General features: G+C 40.8%; 1 protein-coding gene across 1 annotated transcript in view; it reads left to right on the forward strand.

The window, feature by feature from the left end:
• Positions 1-14,671, forward strand: part of zmp:0000000755 (phosphofurin acidic cluster sorting protein 2) — a 59,640-nt gene that overhangs the window by 8,933 nt on the left and 36,036 nt on the right. The gene's annotated exons all lie outside the window — the stretch shown is intronic.

Consider the following 14,671-nt stretch of genomic DNA (forward strand, 5'->3'; position numbering starts at 1 on the left):
AATAGCAAAGCTGTCTGATTCATTACTCATGTAATAAAGATCCAAATATCAACTAGATGGTAATCTGCATGAGAAATAAAGGGGGAAAAACAGTTATAATAATCATCACTCTGTAGTGATCAGTTTGACTTGGACGGACATGATCACTACAAGTGGTTTCCACTGTATCCTGAGAAAATAATCAACACTTTGCTGTGTGGTTGAGGACATAACAGTCCCTGAAGTGTCAACTCTCAAACAGCACTGAGCTGGGTGCCCTGCCCACTTGTCTAATCACAGATTAAGAAGTCTGAACTGTCTGGAGTCCTCTTTCTGTTTATGTCCCTTTGCTCAATTAGCTCATGCTGCAAATGTGCTGCTCTTCACATCTTCTGTTCTGAAATTCCCAAGGGTTTTTTATAGTTTCATGGACAGAAATTAGGCACAGTAGAAGTCTAATAGGTATGTCCCCTGGAAAGACACTTTGGTCTGGGGCTAGGCTTTAGGGCGATACTTTATCAGAACTAGTTCTCACGTCATGCTGTCTTACCACGCCAGAAAGTGTACATAGTTTTACTGAATGGCTACACTTGAAGGGGGGGTTGAGAGGCCGGCCACTATAGAACGGGGTAACTCTCAATATTGTTTAAATATAGGATTAAGCTATTCGACCATCCAACAAGCAGTTGGAGTATACAGGACCCTTAATGCTTATCCTGAAATCTAGTCTCTAAAGTTTTGGGAAAGACTGGAGTTAACTTTCCTACTTTAAATTTGTTGTAGTCTGCCGTGCTACAAAGTGATCCACAAGGGGACTCAGATTATAATGCTGCTTGACTCACTCTGGTTGGCTATGGGATATTACCTATTCAGAGTGGGGCAAAAGAAAAGGCTGTCTTTTTCTAAAAGATCCACATTTTCTCTTCTGTGTCAGTCTGTACTTCCTCAGAAATTATCTTAGTCTCTGTCTGTCTTGATTAAGGAATCATGTCTCTGTTGATTCTGGTCTTGGTGTTTCTGTTGAGATGAAAGCTGTCCAAATCTACGGCAGCTCTTTTCACTTTGTAGTGTGTCTGTTATCCACCAGCATACTGTAAGCTTTGTCAGTGCTCTGGCCTAATTAGCCTCACCTTTCCATTTTTATTCACCTTGGCATCACTGATGTTAGATTTACTACTGCATGGATACAGGGAAAAGCAAGGTCTGTATATGGAAACACTGGAGAAACTGAAGCTCGGATACATTGAGCACATTAGTCATTTGGACATATTAAGCCAGGGGGAATGGACTGGGAGGAGCAGTCAGAAAGCATTTTTGGGCTGCCATTGTTCATCTCAAGTAATAGCACCCAAACAGTGTAATTACATGCACCAGTTGTTTTATCAGCAGGATTGGTGGATATTACGGCTATAGACGCATGTGGCAGTGCATTGCTTATTTATTATGTTTCCCTGCTTGTGGGAAGTTCTAGTATTTTTTTATCGCTTGAATAAAAAAGTGGAAGCATATTTGCTGATGCCGACGATTGTACAATTAATGATTGCACAATTCCCTGTACACATAGGGCCTTCATTACTCTTTCTGGAAGTGTTTTCTACATTGCAGAAAATAGTTTTGAGTCAGAGTACAGTTGCGGAAGGCCTGTGTATTAGCATTAACACAGACAATGCATATTGCTTCCTCTAGCTATATTTTCAAATCTTGATCGCTTATACTCCCATATCATGTGCAGACCAGGGGTAGGCAGCCTGCAGCTCCAGTGTCACATGCAGCTCTTAAGCCACTCCCCAGTGGCTCCCTGTGGCTTTGACAAAAAATGAAATGGAAATCAATGTTTTTTTAACTCTGTAATGTTCAGTTATCATTGTTGCTTAGCTGTAAAGCGATTCTTTCATTCTCTAATAGTAAGATTGTGTAACCTTTACAGCAAATAAAAATTTTTTCCCTCCAGGACTGTAACATGCTCATGCTTGTTTAACCCAAACAATGCATAATGCGACTGCGGTTGGTACGGATCGAGGTCGGAACACACCAACAAACCGCACCAGAGTTCATTTGTAACTGGACTTAGCCCACCTCTTCAAGAAGGTCTGGATCCGGTTGTTATGGTTTGCACCTGAGTGCCATTAATGTGTTCACACTTGCCCCCAAAAAAGGCCCCAAAGTTGAGTTCGATTGAACCATGCAAACAGGGCAGGCATGAAAGCATCCTTATGGCCAGGTTCCACTTTGTGCACTGAGTCCTTTGTCAAGCAAAAGTGACGATTCTCTGTTTTGATGAATCAACAGACTGCAGTGTTCACAGCTCCACCTTTCAGTACCACATCTGTGTGCTAGGTACCCTAACAGAGGGGGGACCAAAAATGGTACCGGTTAGGAACGGTTCCATTGGTACCATCCACAACTTTTTGCAGTGGAAACGGAATAAATGTGTACTGAACTGAACTTAACTGTGCCGTACTGCTCTGTGGAAACGGGCTTTAGTAAGTTGTGTTGCCTTCATTATAAGGTTCAAATATGTTTTGTGGCTTTTTTTAAAACCAAAAATATCTCTTTTGATAGTAAAGGTTTCCGGCACCTGCCACAGAACTAAATACAGATGCTTGACCACTGTTTTTGTTACAGGCAGATGAGGCTGAGGTTTGTCAGATTTATTTTGTGTAAGATCTCTGATCAATGATGAGAGGAGAGAGACAGATATGATCGTGGTGGTTGCAGGAGGTAAAGGGCAGACTTAATCCTGTCATGCTAATCAGAAGCACCATATGGCAGCATGAAATATGTATAGTGAAATTAAATTGATCCTTTGGATGAAATGTCAGCACCCAGCTTTGCTCAGTTTAAAACCCTCTAACAGGGGGAATGGGATTATGTACAGTCTTTGCCGTCTCTTCGATTTCCATCAGTAAGTATGTTTTAATCGTTTCAGCCAAGATGTGATTCTGATGTGTAAAAGCTCCCAGTGGTCAATACAGAGGTCTGGACGGCTTTCCTCCTCAACATCCTTTTAGTTGCATTTTCATTCCTGCTCAATCCAGCCCATTCATCAGAGCTTTTTAGAGATGAATCCGCTTCAGTGATTTTAGAAAATGCTCACATAAGCAAGCTATAAATACTGGACCCTGACAAACTGCACAGTTTATTCATGCTGTTTTGTAATTCCAGATACTTCCTAGTAAGTAGTGCTGCACCATAATGGCTGAAATGGTAATCACGGGTATTCTTGTCAGTGTTGAGTAAAATCGTTGTTATTATCATCCGTCTCTGGGCACAAAATAACTGTTCTGTAATTTTTAAATTGACAGGAAACTGCCTTCATTTTAAGAGTGTGTCTCAATTTTACAACCCCATAAATAAAAAAGTCATGTGTCCTGTATAAACATGCTTTTTCAACACTTCCTATCTGCATTAAAAATGTTTGTATGTTCCCGGTCAGTAGGCTAGACAGAGAGATTGTTTTAAACAAGGCTTTGCTCTTGAGCTTTTGATCCTACCAGTAGACTCTGGGCGAAGGAACATTCCTGCCAGGCAGACCATCCACCTTAACAGGATTTTAAAGCTCAGTCATAACCTTGTCAGAGGCTGTGACCCTCACAGGATTCACCTGTATCTGCTGGTTGGGTTACTGTAGACTCATTATGAAGTCACTGGATGTAACAGGCATGAACTTGAAGACCTTAGCGAGAGGATATACTGTAGGTTACAGTAGTAATACAGATATCATACGAGATATCTTATGATATCTTCTGTCACGTTACCTCTACTATGATGCACTGAAGCTGATCTGGTCAACGTGTCTTACTCAGGCTCTGATTGTGTCTGTAAACATGCCTTATCTGGTCTGATCTTGTCTTGCATGGCCACTACAAACATGGGCCTGCTGACCTCATCAGTTTGTGGTCAGGGCTGAACAAAAGAGCTGTATAGCGCTGCAAAACTGCAACAAAGGATGACAGCTGTGAGTTCCTGGAAATGATTGTGAGATCACTGATGTATGGGTGCAGCACTGGGTTGTAATTGGTATCAGAGAGACTGAATAGTTGTAAAAGAAGCAAAAAGTAGGCTGGTGAGCCTCAGCGGGTTCATGTGTACTCTTTGTTTAAGGCTACTTTGTCTGTTAATTTGGCTTGGCGCCAGTAGAACCAGGAGACGCTCTTTTTCCCAGCATGTGCTTGACTTGATGATGAAACATGGGGACAGGTTCACCCCATTCTTGCGCTTTCCGGTGTCACTGAACAGCAAGCTTTTTTTTTGCCTTCCCTCAAACAGGCTTTTTTCTCCTGCCCCCATATTTCTCAATAGGAAAAATACACAACTTGCCAGCACACCCCTCATTATCAGAGAACAGTCTTCTACCAAACCACCCACACAACAAGAGCATACTGGTCAAAGCTCTGATTCACACTTCACAGACATGAATGTTTTTTTAAATGGGCGTTTGAGGGAAAGCACTAGCTTAAATCACCAAACGGAAATCAAATCTGGCACTGAGCTCTAATGCACCGGCTCTGTGTAGCATTACATAAAATGTGCTGGTAATCCCGACAACAGTCAGATTCTGCCACAGCTCTGGAGAGCCTCATGACCACGGAGTTCACAAAGACCATATTACAGAGTATTATGACAGATATGAGGGCAGCTATTACGTCCTCTTCTCCCGCATTCTGGGAAACAACCGGTTTATCTGCTGCCTGATCTTTTTTCCTCTTCATAACACGTCCCTGGGGTGGTTTCATACCTGAGTGATGACACCTGTCCTGTGTTCCTGTTGCACCGAATTGCTCCATTGCAGCTCCATGTGTCGGCACCAGCTGGCCCAACAGAGCTATAATCCATCCTAGCAATGACTTGACAAAAAACTACATGTTGAATGAGGGATATCAGAAAATGGCTTGAGGGATGTTGTGTGGTTAATTACAAGAGCCAGATGAAAGTATTCCTGCCAGGCCTGTCTTACCAGTATTCAATAAATATTACCATCTCTTCAAAGTCCTATAAAGATGATTTCACCTTTTGTACTTTTTGTTTATTTGTTTACAGTTTAGTTTGCTCTGGTGGGGGTTCATGATAGGGCTGCTTCTACTATGGATTAATCTTTGGACTACCTTTTCCAAGTAAACACTTTTACAGTACTTAAATTGTAAAGAGTATGGTGGGGTTGAATCTGTGTATAGTTTGCTTGTTCTTCCTGTACCTGTGTGGGTTTTCTCAGGTGCTCCAGTTTTCTCCGACAATCCAAAGATATGCAGGATTGATGCATGAGCTTTGAAAGGGAAGTTGTGCATTTAGCCATAGCTTGGCTAAAATATAGCTGTTGGAACACAGTGAGCATACAGATGGAGAGCGGAGGCTTTTTTAGTGCATGCAAGAATTTCCAATTAGAAATCCCTCCCACCCTGTGGATTATGCTACAAAACAAGTTTGAGATGTTTCATTACATCTTAGATATATTTCGACCACAATTAAAAACAATACCAGAATCCATAGTAACTAATGCTCAGGATAAGTAAGGCTTTATTCTGCATGATCCATATTCTGACACTATTTATAGCCACCTTTTAAGCCTACATGGGTTTAGTGTTTGCTGCTCAAAACATTTATAAGCCTGTGTCTACATAACATTGTAAGGTCCCTGTTTAGTTTAATCACATGACTTCTGGTCAGGCTTTAAGCTGCCATCTCATTACAAAATATTTTGTATTGTGCTGTGATTAATGAGCACACACCATCTGTTGTTTTGCATTATTAGAATTAACGTCAGATGTGAAATTTTCATTGTTGCAATGGTAAAAGATTAAAGGATATAATTGTAATTTCTGTCTCAAAGATGCCCTCTGACATTCAGCAATGTGTTGGCATCAAAAAGTCAGACACGACTCCCTGCTCAAGTCTGAGACTGTGGCTTCACAACCAGCTTTGGCACCTTGCAAGCTTCATTTCTAGATTTCAGTCTTATTTAGCTGCTTTATTTCTGAGTGCTTTTGTCATTGTGACTGTATGGTTGTGAATCACTCATAGACGAAACACACGCTGCCAAATTAATAGCTTCCTCTTGTTCTCTTTGTGAACCCTGGTCACAGCCTCTTCCTCCTGGTTCACTGTGAGCTTGGGAAGATTTCATTCAGGGAATTAAAGCCCAACCAGCATATGGCCATCTGGCACACATAACCAGATATTTGGGGGCTAAAATAGCTTTTGCATGCAAGCCTAAGTGCAGGCTAAGCTCTTATGGCACATCCTACTGTGTGAAGTTGTTAAAAACCGATCCATTCAGTGTTTTGGATTCCTCCTCATTGCTCATAATGTTGATAGGATTTAAAAATTAATTTTGCTGCTTTTAAATTACATACAGTTATTATCCTTATTACTTCTCTGTTTCCTCTCTAGTTGCAGTGTTTTGCAATCTCCAGTTCTTTTCCATCTTTGTCTAAAAATGGTGAATTTGAAACCAAAAATGTAAAGAGGATGAATTTATTTACGTGGGTGGTGTGGGCATGGATTTGAGAATGTAGGGCTTTGTTTTGCTCCTCTTCTGTTTGTTTTCAACATGATTGAAAGGCTATGAATAAAATATCAAAAATAAAAAACGAACTTATGTGTATTGCTGCCTGAGCAAATCTCCGAGTTCCATAGGCCTCGCTGTGAATAGATTTGCCCCCGTTTTTCTTGCAGGAGAATAAAATATTCAGAAGTAGCTTTTAGACCAGCGTACCCTTTATTTGGACTAAATTATGCAACTGTACATGAAAAAATACTAGTGTTATGAAAGAACAAAGTGCTTTGGCTTTCCTCCACAAAGGCATTGACTGGAGAGAAATGCTTTTTTCGTCACTCTCCCACATACAAGCCAGCACCATGCGCAGCTTCCTTAAGAATTTCATGCCGAGCATTATGTTCAAGCATGCTTTATTAAAAGAATGTGACCACATTCACATCTCAAGCAGAGAATACGAGAAATAGCACACTGAAAGCACTAAAAGCATGACTCGAAGTCTCTTCTTTTCTCCAGCTTGGAAGCCCCCCAGCACATACCAAACATAGACAGTGTCTTTTTCATTCAGCCCTCTGTTACATCACTCATCCTCCATCCTTCACTTCCCCCCTGCTTTGTGCCACTGACAATTGGTGTGCAGTGATCCGAGGGCATGGAACTGGCAAAACATCAACGAGAATGCTGACCAGGGGGAAAAGAATTACAAAAGTGTGTTTTTGTTCAAGCAGCATATCATTCAATTCCAAGGTTTTGATGGCCTCTCTCCTGTGCCATGCATATTCATTCACAGTGTCTAAGCACCATGTCCGTATTTGCGTGATAAACTTTTTCATGACTCTATAAATGTGAAGATGTTAAGAGCACCACTACTGCGCTTTAGTCTCCCCAGCTGATACAAATGAGACCATAAGCACTGGTAAAACATGCCCCTCACTTATATATCTCATATCTCACCATAAGGCTTTAAGCACTGTAGCTGCTGTCTCTTTGTAGGCCCTTAAACTTGAGGGTGTTTCAATCACAAGCTATTTGAGATGTTGCTGTCATTGAAGTGGTCCAGAAATAGCATAGAGATAGGAGCCGCATGTACTCCTACACGCCAGCATATCTTGGACTAATGGCTTTGAAGGATGTTGATGCAGACAGGATCTGTGTTGTTTGTTGACACCAGTCCAGACAAGAAACACTCCTGAGTGATGCTGTGATATCCATGTAATGGATGAAGTATTTTTGAAAGAATTCGTCCCTTAAGTATAGTTGTCAGCTGAACTGTAGCTGTATGAGCTCCACAGGGAACTATCATTGAGCAAACATAAATATTTATAGCTCTTAAAGATTTCCTTTTTATAAGATATGGATGTGAATTGTCTTTTTTTGTGTTCTGATTTTTTAAACAGTGTCAAAGGAATCAACAGAGGGGAACCTCTGTGGTCTCAATGATCTCGCCTTCATCCTAAATTATTATTACCCTATATGCTTCCAGTCACATCTTCTTAAATGTGATGCCTTGTATCTGGGGAGTGGATTTCACATTTGGAGTTTACATTTTCTAAATACCTTTTAATGTCAGTATTATATAAACTATGTGTGCTCTCACATAGGCAGTCTCCAGACAGACATATCATTTTACCAAAGAGCCAAACTCAAAGCAGCGAATGGCCAAAGCTTGGTGTTGGGCCAGAAGTTGTCTTTGAGACCTGACTCCAGAGAAACCTGTGCGAGGCCCCATGTGTGTGTTGAAGAAAGCCAGCCTGACTCAGGGGAGGGAGAGGTCAGAAAGAGGCTAACAAAAAGGATTATTCGCTGTGCCGTGTGTGTGTGTCTGAGCTGCTCCCTGACATCCACCCTGCTGTCCACCTTTAATCCACCTCCCATAATTGATTTGGTTTCCTCTGATGCTCCATTATCGCTTCAATACAGGTGGGCCAAGATATTCGGTCTGCACTGTGAGGAAGAGAATCTTCATGGAGACATGGCAACATGACGGTCTCCCAGTTTAGTTGTAAAATGTATGTATGCTATGTAGGTGCAGTTGCACCTGTGTGTCATACATTCTTTTTAGGCCACTCTTTTGTCACTGTTGAGTCAATCGATGTACTTGAAAGCTTTAAATGTTTGTCACTCTTACCTCTAAAGTCTTGTTATTGCTGTAGAGAAAATGGATGAAGCAGCCGAGACAAAATGATGCACCGTGCATGCCATATAAGCCGCAATCACAGGCCTCTTATCTAAAGCCAAATATTTGACCACAGCTGTTTGAGTGGACTGCCTGATAAGTTGTTTTGTTTGTCCAGGACAGATAAAAGTGAAAGGATTTGAGCGTAGCCTCAGACGCCCTGCCAGTGACTTCAGCAGAAGTTCTCCGTTCCTTTTACCATCTGATAACATCTAATAATTATGATGTGTCCAAGGGTTAAAGTAGTATTCATTGCTGCATAGCTTAACTGATGTGGCATTAAAAGATCCTGTCTAGTGTGGAGTGATAACTAAAAGTCCTGGTGATTTTCTTTTTATTTTGTTATTTGATGTTTGTTAATTTATTGTTATGAAAAATAGTAGCACGCACAACTCCAAAAAAAACTTGAACAGTATATAGAGGTGTACGGTTGTGGTGAGGATCCAAAAACAAGCAAAAACACCAGCACTTTCAGATAATATAATTTACTTAATGTGGGCAAAATTAACAGAAATGGATGCGTTTCCGTTACAAAGCCATTATCGGCCTGATGATGGCTTGCGTCCATTTCTGTTAATTTATACCAGATTGCCTGTGTTTTGTTTGTTGATTTATTATGCTGCTTGTATATAGTGCCTAGGTTAGCCCTTAATAAGGTAGTGATGGGATTATGTTGTCATGGCTGTTTGCTATGTGGAATACAGTAGCTATGGTTGAGGAGCTGTTCTTGTTACAGAGCTTTCAGTACAGATTTCCAGTCTTCTCTCTACAGATGAAATTCCTTGTCTCAGTCTCTTTCCCTCTCACTTCTCACAAACGGAAGCAGTTGCCACTTTCATACTTTTGATTTACTTATGTCAATCTGAAAGAGGGAAATGGCCTTGTAATCGAATGGCTTCACTTTACTTTAGAGGCCGAAAAGGTCAACAGTTAATGACGGTACAGCGAGTGGCTTGGACACACTAATGGGCTCAGATGGAGCAGCACTTCTTGCGCTGCTTTGAGTGATGCCATATAGGCTAAACCTATTAGCTGTAGAGTGCTCAGGCACCTACTGGGCAGCGTCCATCAGAGTAGTCAATAACTGCTCATTTTGACATTATACGACACCCAGTTGTTTTATATGTCCATGTCAGTAATGGAAAATGTCATCGCAAACATGATTTGCACGTTTACTTTAGCCTGCAGTAGGACTTGATTCGGGACCTGCGTTGCCTCAGGGTTGGTTTGGCCTCCACCTGTGAAACAATTTGATCTTTAACTATGCTTCCCAACACCATGTTAAATAATAAAAGCGCGCTGGGTAGAAGTTCTACATTTTCAGAATTATAAGCCAAATATTTATAGTAAAAATAGTGGTTTTACAGTAAAACGTCCCGTTACTGATTTATTATTTATATTTATTACATTATAAATACTGATGCCTCACAGCATTTTACTGATCAAAGTGGAGCTAGTTTAGTGAGGTCAGTAGGGTAGGCAATGTGTTATGAGGCATGCACACACCGCAAGATATCAAACTTCTCATCAGTGATGATTGCCGGGATCCTATTTTGTTAGGTAATATACATCTACCACATCAATGGAGAGGATTAAAAGTACAATGTTTCCCCCTGAAATTTAGTGGAGTTAAAGTATGAAGGTGCATAAATGGGAATACTGTTAAGTAAAATGAGGGAAAATTGTATTTCAGTGCAGTACTTTGGTAAATGTACTTAATTATTTCTACCACTGGTCCTGAATATGATCAAAACCAGCAATAGAGTCCATAACCAGGATACCAGCATGCAATGTGACGATCAATAAATGCAGTCCATAACAATGATGACCCAATCAGAGCAGCTTGGCAGGCGATGTGTTGGCTTAACCAGCGCGAGCACCGTCACTGTAAGAGGGTTTTCCCCCATGGGCTCTTATCAACTGGGAAACAGACAGAAAATGTTTCACTTATCTTTGCTTTCCACCGCCTGTTCCGCAGAAATATTGAACTCTAGACTGCTGTATGGATTCTCCGCCCACTCTGTCTTCTCTATGGATTGATAACACCGCTGTGTTTTGGTCCTGTTTGGCACAGAGAGGCGTGCTGTGATCCCACCCCAGGCTCTCTCTGGGAATGTGGGAATGACATGCCAAAATGGAGGATTAATGCATCTTTCGAGTGGCCTCTGCAAGCCCCTGTTTTGATCTTGAGTGTGTGCCAGTGTCTGTTGAGTGGTGGGGAGAACACAAATAACAACCCCCCCTCATATTCCTGTAATCACAGACACACAGCGTGTCCATATCAACAATCCTTTCTAAAACTAGCTTAATTATCCTTGACCCAGCGTATGCCTCTTTCAGTTATTTTAGCACAATGATTAGTGCTCTTGTGTGACACCTGGTCTGTCTCTGCAGTCACTGATTGGGTGGCAAAGTGGACTGGCACTGGGCAGGAGCACAGGGACAGACTGGCACCACGCCAGAACAGATGGCCACGAGTTTCACTTGCAACACAACACAGTGGCAGGCAAGAGTGGAGATAACACCTCTGTCTAATAATAAAAAATCCCTGGTTCCCTAGGTGACCCCTTCAGCGCCTGCAGCCTTTTTAATTACATGTGAATCCCAGTCTACTGAGAGAGAGGCAGAGAGAGCTGTGGCGGGATAGAGATGTTGTTAAACCATCAGCGTGCTTTCTGTCCCAATCCCCCAACAGAAAGCTGTGGCTGACTGGTGACTCATCCTCACCATAAGGCACGCTGGATCCATGCGCTACCTACAAGGTTTAACATTTAATTACTCTAGCCTCAAATAGAGTTGCATTTGTTATTTTAATGCACACTAGGTAATTTAGTTTAGCGCCATCCATGCGGAGTCACAATTTTCTCTCAAATGATTCCAGTAAAATGACGCTGGATTATGTCATCATGGACTAAAGGGAGATTCAACACAGGAACACCGAGTTCCTGTTATTGAAAATTTTATATTGTTATCATTAAAGATACATTATGTTGGCTGCTTGGATAAACACCTCTCAGGATCTGGTGACCTTTGGCTAGCTTCCTTCCTTTTCCCTCTATGCGGTTAATTGCCCCTTTTTTGTAGTGACAAATGGAAGACGCTGACGGCTCATGACATTTATGTTAGCTAACAAAAACTGTGCCTCTTCATCTCTTCTCTTCCCTTCATATTATTGATGAAAAAATGGAAGCTAAAATAAACAAAAACATAATAAGATTGTATTAGGAGTGGGCCATACGGCCAGATTCCTGTCATCATCATCAGTGTATATATCATTTCATATCACTGTAACAATACATATCACAATACAGTAATTGTAAAATAAGCATACTACAACAACACATTTGGTTATTTTCTTCTTTTATTTGAAATGTCCATTAAAAAAACAGCTGATTCACAAGACAAGCATAGCTCCTGCTGTAGAAACAGTTTGGCACATTTTTACCAGGGCTGGTCAGTATGGAGAAAATTGAATATCACATTATTTTTGACAATCTTGATATCAATATTGCAAAGATATTGTAGGCTGATTGTTGGTGATGCTTTTACAAAATATTTGCATAATGACATTATTGATCAATAATCATCATCAATAAGAGTGAGTGCTTCACATGAAAATAGACATAATGGACATAAAACAGGCAAGGCAATTCAATATGAAAGGACATTTAAAACAGTTTAAAACATGGATTAACTGATTCATAAAACCATAGTTGTGAAACTACCCAGCAAGCATTTTTTGGTTTAAAAAACATCTAATAGCCGTCTACATGAAGACCTGACGTCTAGGCTAAATCACGGCTGAATTTGGGCTGTCAGTGAAAATTTGGTAGACGTCTAACCATAGCCAAAATGTAGACGTCATCAATTATACAGCTATGTAGAGACCATGTCCAAAAAATGGAGATAAACATATTTAAATTACTATTGACTCTCCATACGTGATTGAATAACGTACCGCACGCCATCTACAATGGCGAAAATTACATTTAATCAATTTCAAAATTAAATCGGCTAGATTTGGGTTACATGTAGCTAGACTAAATCAGAGCTGAATATAGCCAATACGTTTAAATCACGACTATTGCTTGCTGGGTATAAAACATAAAATCAAGTAAGACCTTAAAAGAGTTGTAGCAGCATGAAGCGTTAAAAATAGAGTAAAAGAGTAAAAAGAAACCGAGTTTCAGACCTGTATCAGGAAGTCAGAGCTAGTTAAAGGCTAAAGCAAACACATTCGTTTTCGTTTTTTTAGGTAGTGTGTTCTAGAGCTTTGAAGCATAAATAACAAAGGCTGCATCCCCGATCTTCTTCCAGCTGTTGCTCAGGACCTAGAGTAAACCCGCAGCAGATGATCGCATTGTTCTTGGAGGCAAATAGTTAACAAGGGAGTTAGCAATGTAGCTCGGTCCCAGCCTTACGCTGTTAAGGCAAATATTAGAACAGTTTGTTCAGAAAATAACATCACTTAACTGTAATGCCGCTTTTAAAACCAGGAAAAGACAACACTTATTGGTTTTACCATATCAGAAATCCAAGATGATATCTATATATATATATCGATATATTGCCCAGCCCTTATTTCTACCATCGCACAGGAAGTGGCGTCATGTTGCCCAACCTTACTTTGTATCTTGTAGAAAGAGACATAAAACTCAAATAAATGACTGTTGTTTGGCCAAAATTAAAATTCAGAGATTTGTAATACAGGAAACATTTCACTGTGAACATGACTACAAAGTAATTATGACGCACTTTTAAATCTCAGTTTTTAAACTCTTGTTTCCTATTTGAATTACATTGTTCATTATCAACTTTTAACATTTTTTTTTAAGACTTGACAAATTCATGTAAATCCCAGAATATTCATTTGTAAACAGACCAGCCCATTGTGGTCGTCTCTGACATTACAGTTAGCTTTATTTTTGAATGTGACGAGTCTTTGTGAATCATACATCCCTAGCAGGGAGTGCCTGAATGGAGTCAGTGAGTGTTGCAGAGTAGCTCTCAAGGAAAGTGGGTGACTGGACAGCTATTTGTTTGCTTTGTCTTTCCTCCTCCCGTTTGACTCTGGCTCAGACTGATCACAACTTGATGCAGTAGGGAAAAGTGGGTCAGGAGGAAGTTTAGCAAACTTGGCTCGGGAGTTGTTGACGTTTTGTGGAGTGTCTTGCTGTAGAGGCAATGTTTTTTGGGGGGGGGGGGTTTAAAGTTCACAAATTGCTATGGATCCGTGAAAGAGGCGTGGAATTGAGCTTATGTCTGGTTTAAGCCTTCTTGTATTGCCCAGTTGTTTATCTGCCTCTGTGCTCTACAAGATAGGCTGGACCTGAGAGGTGTCCACAGGGACCCTCTGACCCAGATGTGATTTTTTTTTTTTTTCTTTAAGTTAAATACAGTATATATAACTGTACTTGTGTCTTCTTCGTTTGTCACCTACTCCAGTGTGACAGCTTCTGGTATAAATAATACCTGGTGTGGCAGTCAAAAATATCTCTAACTTCTTTGGAGGCATATGTAGGTATGTGTTAATTGTTTTATTTCGTAATGAACAGATGGCAGTGAGTCACATCAGTCTCTGTGTTAATGTTAACATGTAGCATCATGTTGAAAGAAGGCTGACTGAAGACATTTTACTGCACCACAGCTTGTCAAAGCATCTGTGCCATGTCACCTCCCATTAAGAATTCGCCCATAAAGCTGACAACATGAATCCTGATTTAGTAGCACTTTGGTGCACCATCCCGCCACAACAAGTCATAGATTTTTCCTTGATGACGAGGGACACAAAGCCGAACAGAATAGGGTTTGATTACCGAGTCTCGTTGTTCACTCGCTTGGCAGCTGTTGATGATTCCTGACTGCTGCCTGTCACTCTAATCATAACCTGCGGACCAAATCAAGAATGAAGACACTGGGAGAAATTAACTGTAGTGAGAGCTGCTTTATCGGCCATGCTTTTAATCCCCAGATGCTACAGTATGTCATGAAGGTGTGCTCACATTGTGTTAGCCATGCCACTA

Source organism: Epinephelus fuscoguttatus, linkage group LG16 (genome assembly GCF_011397635.1).
Source record: "Epinephelus fuscoguttatus linkage group LG16, E.fuscoguttatus.final_Chr_v1".
Taxonomy (NCBI): domain Eukaryota; kingdom Metazoa; phylum Chordata; class Actinopteri; order Perciformes; family Serranidae; genus Epinephelus; species Epinephelus fuscoguttatus.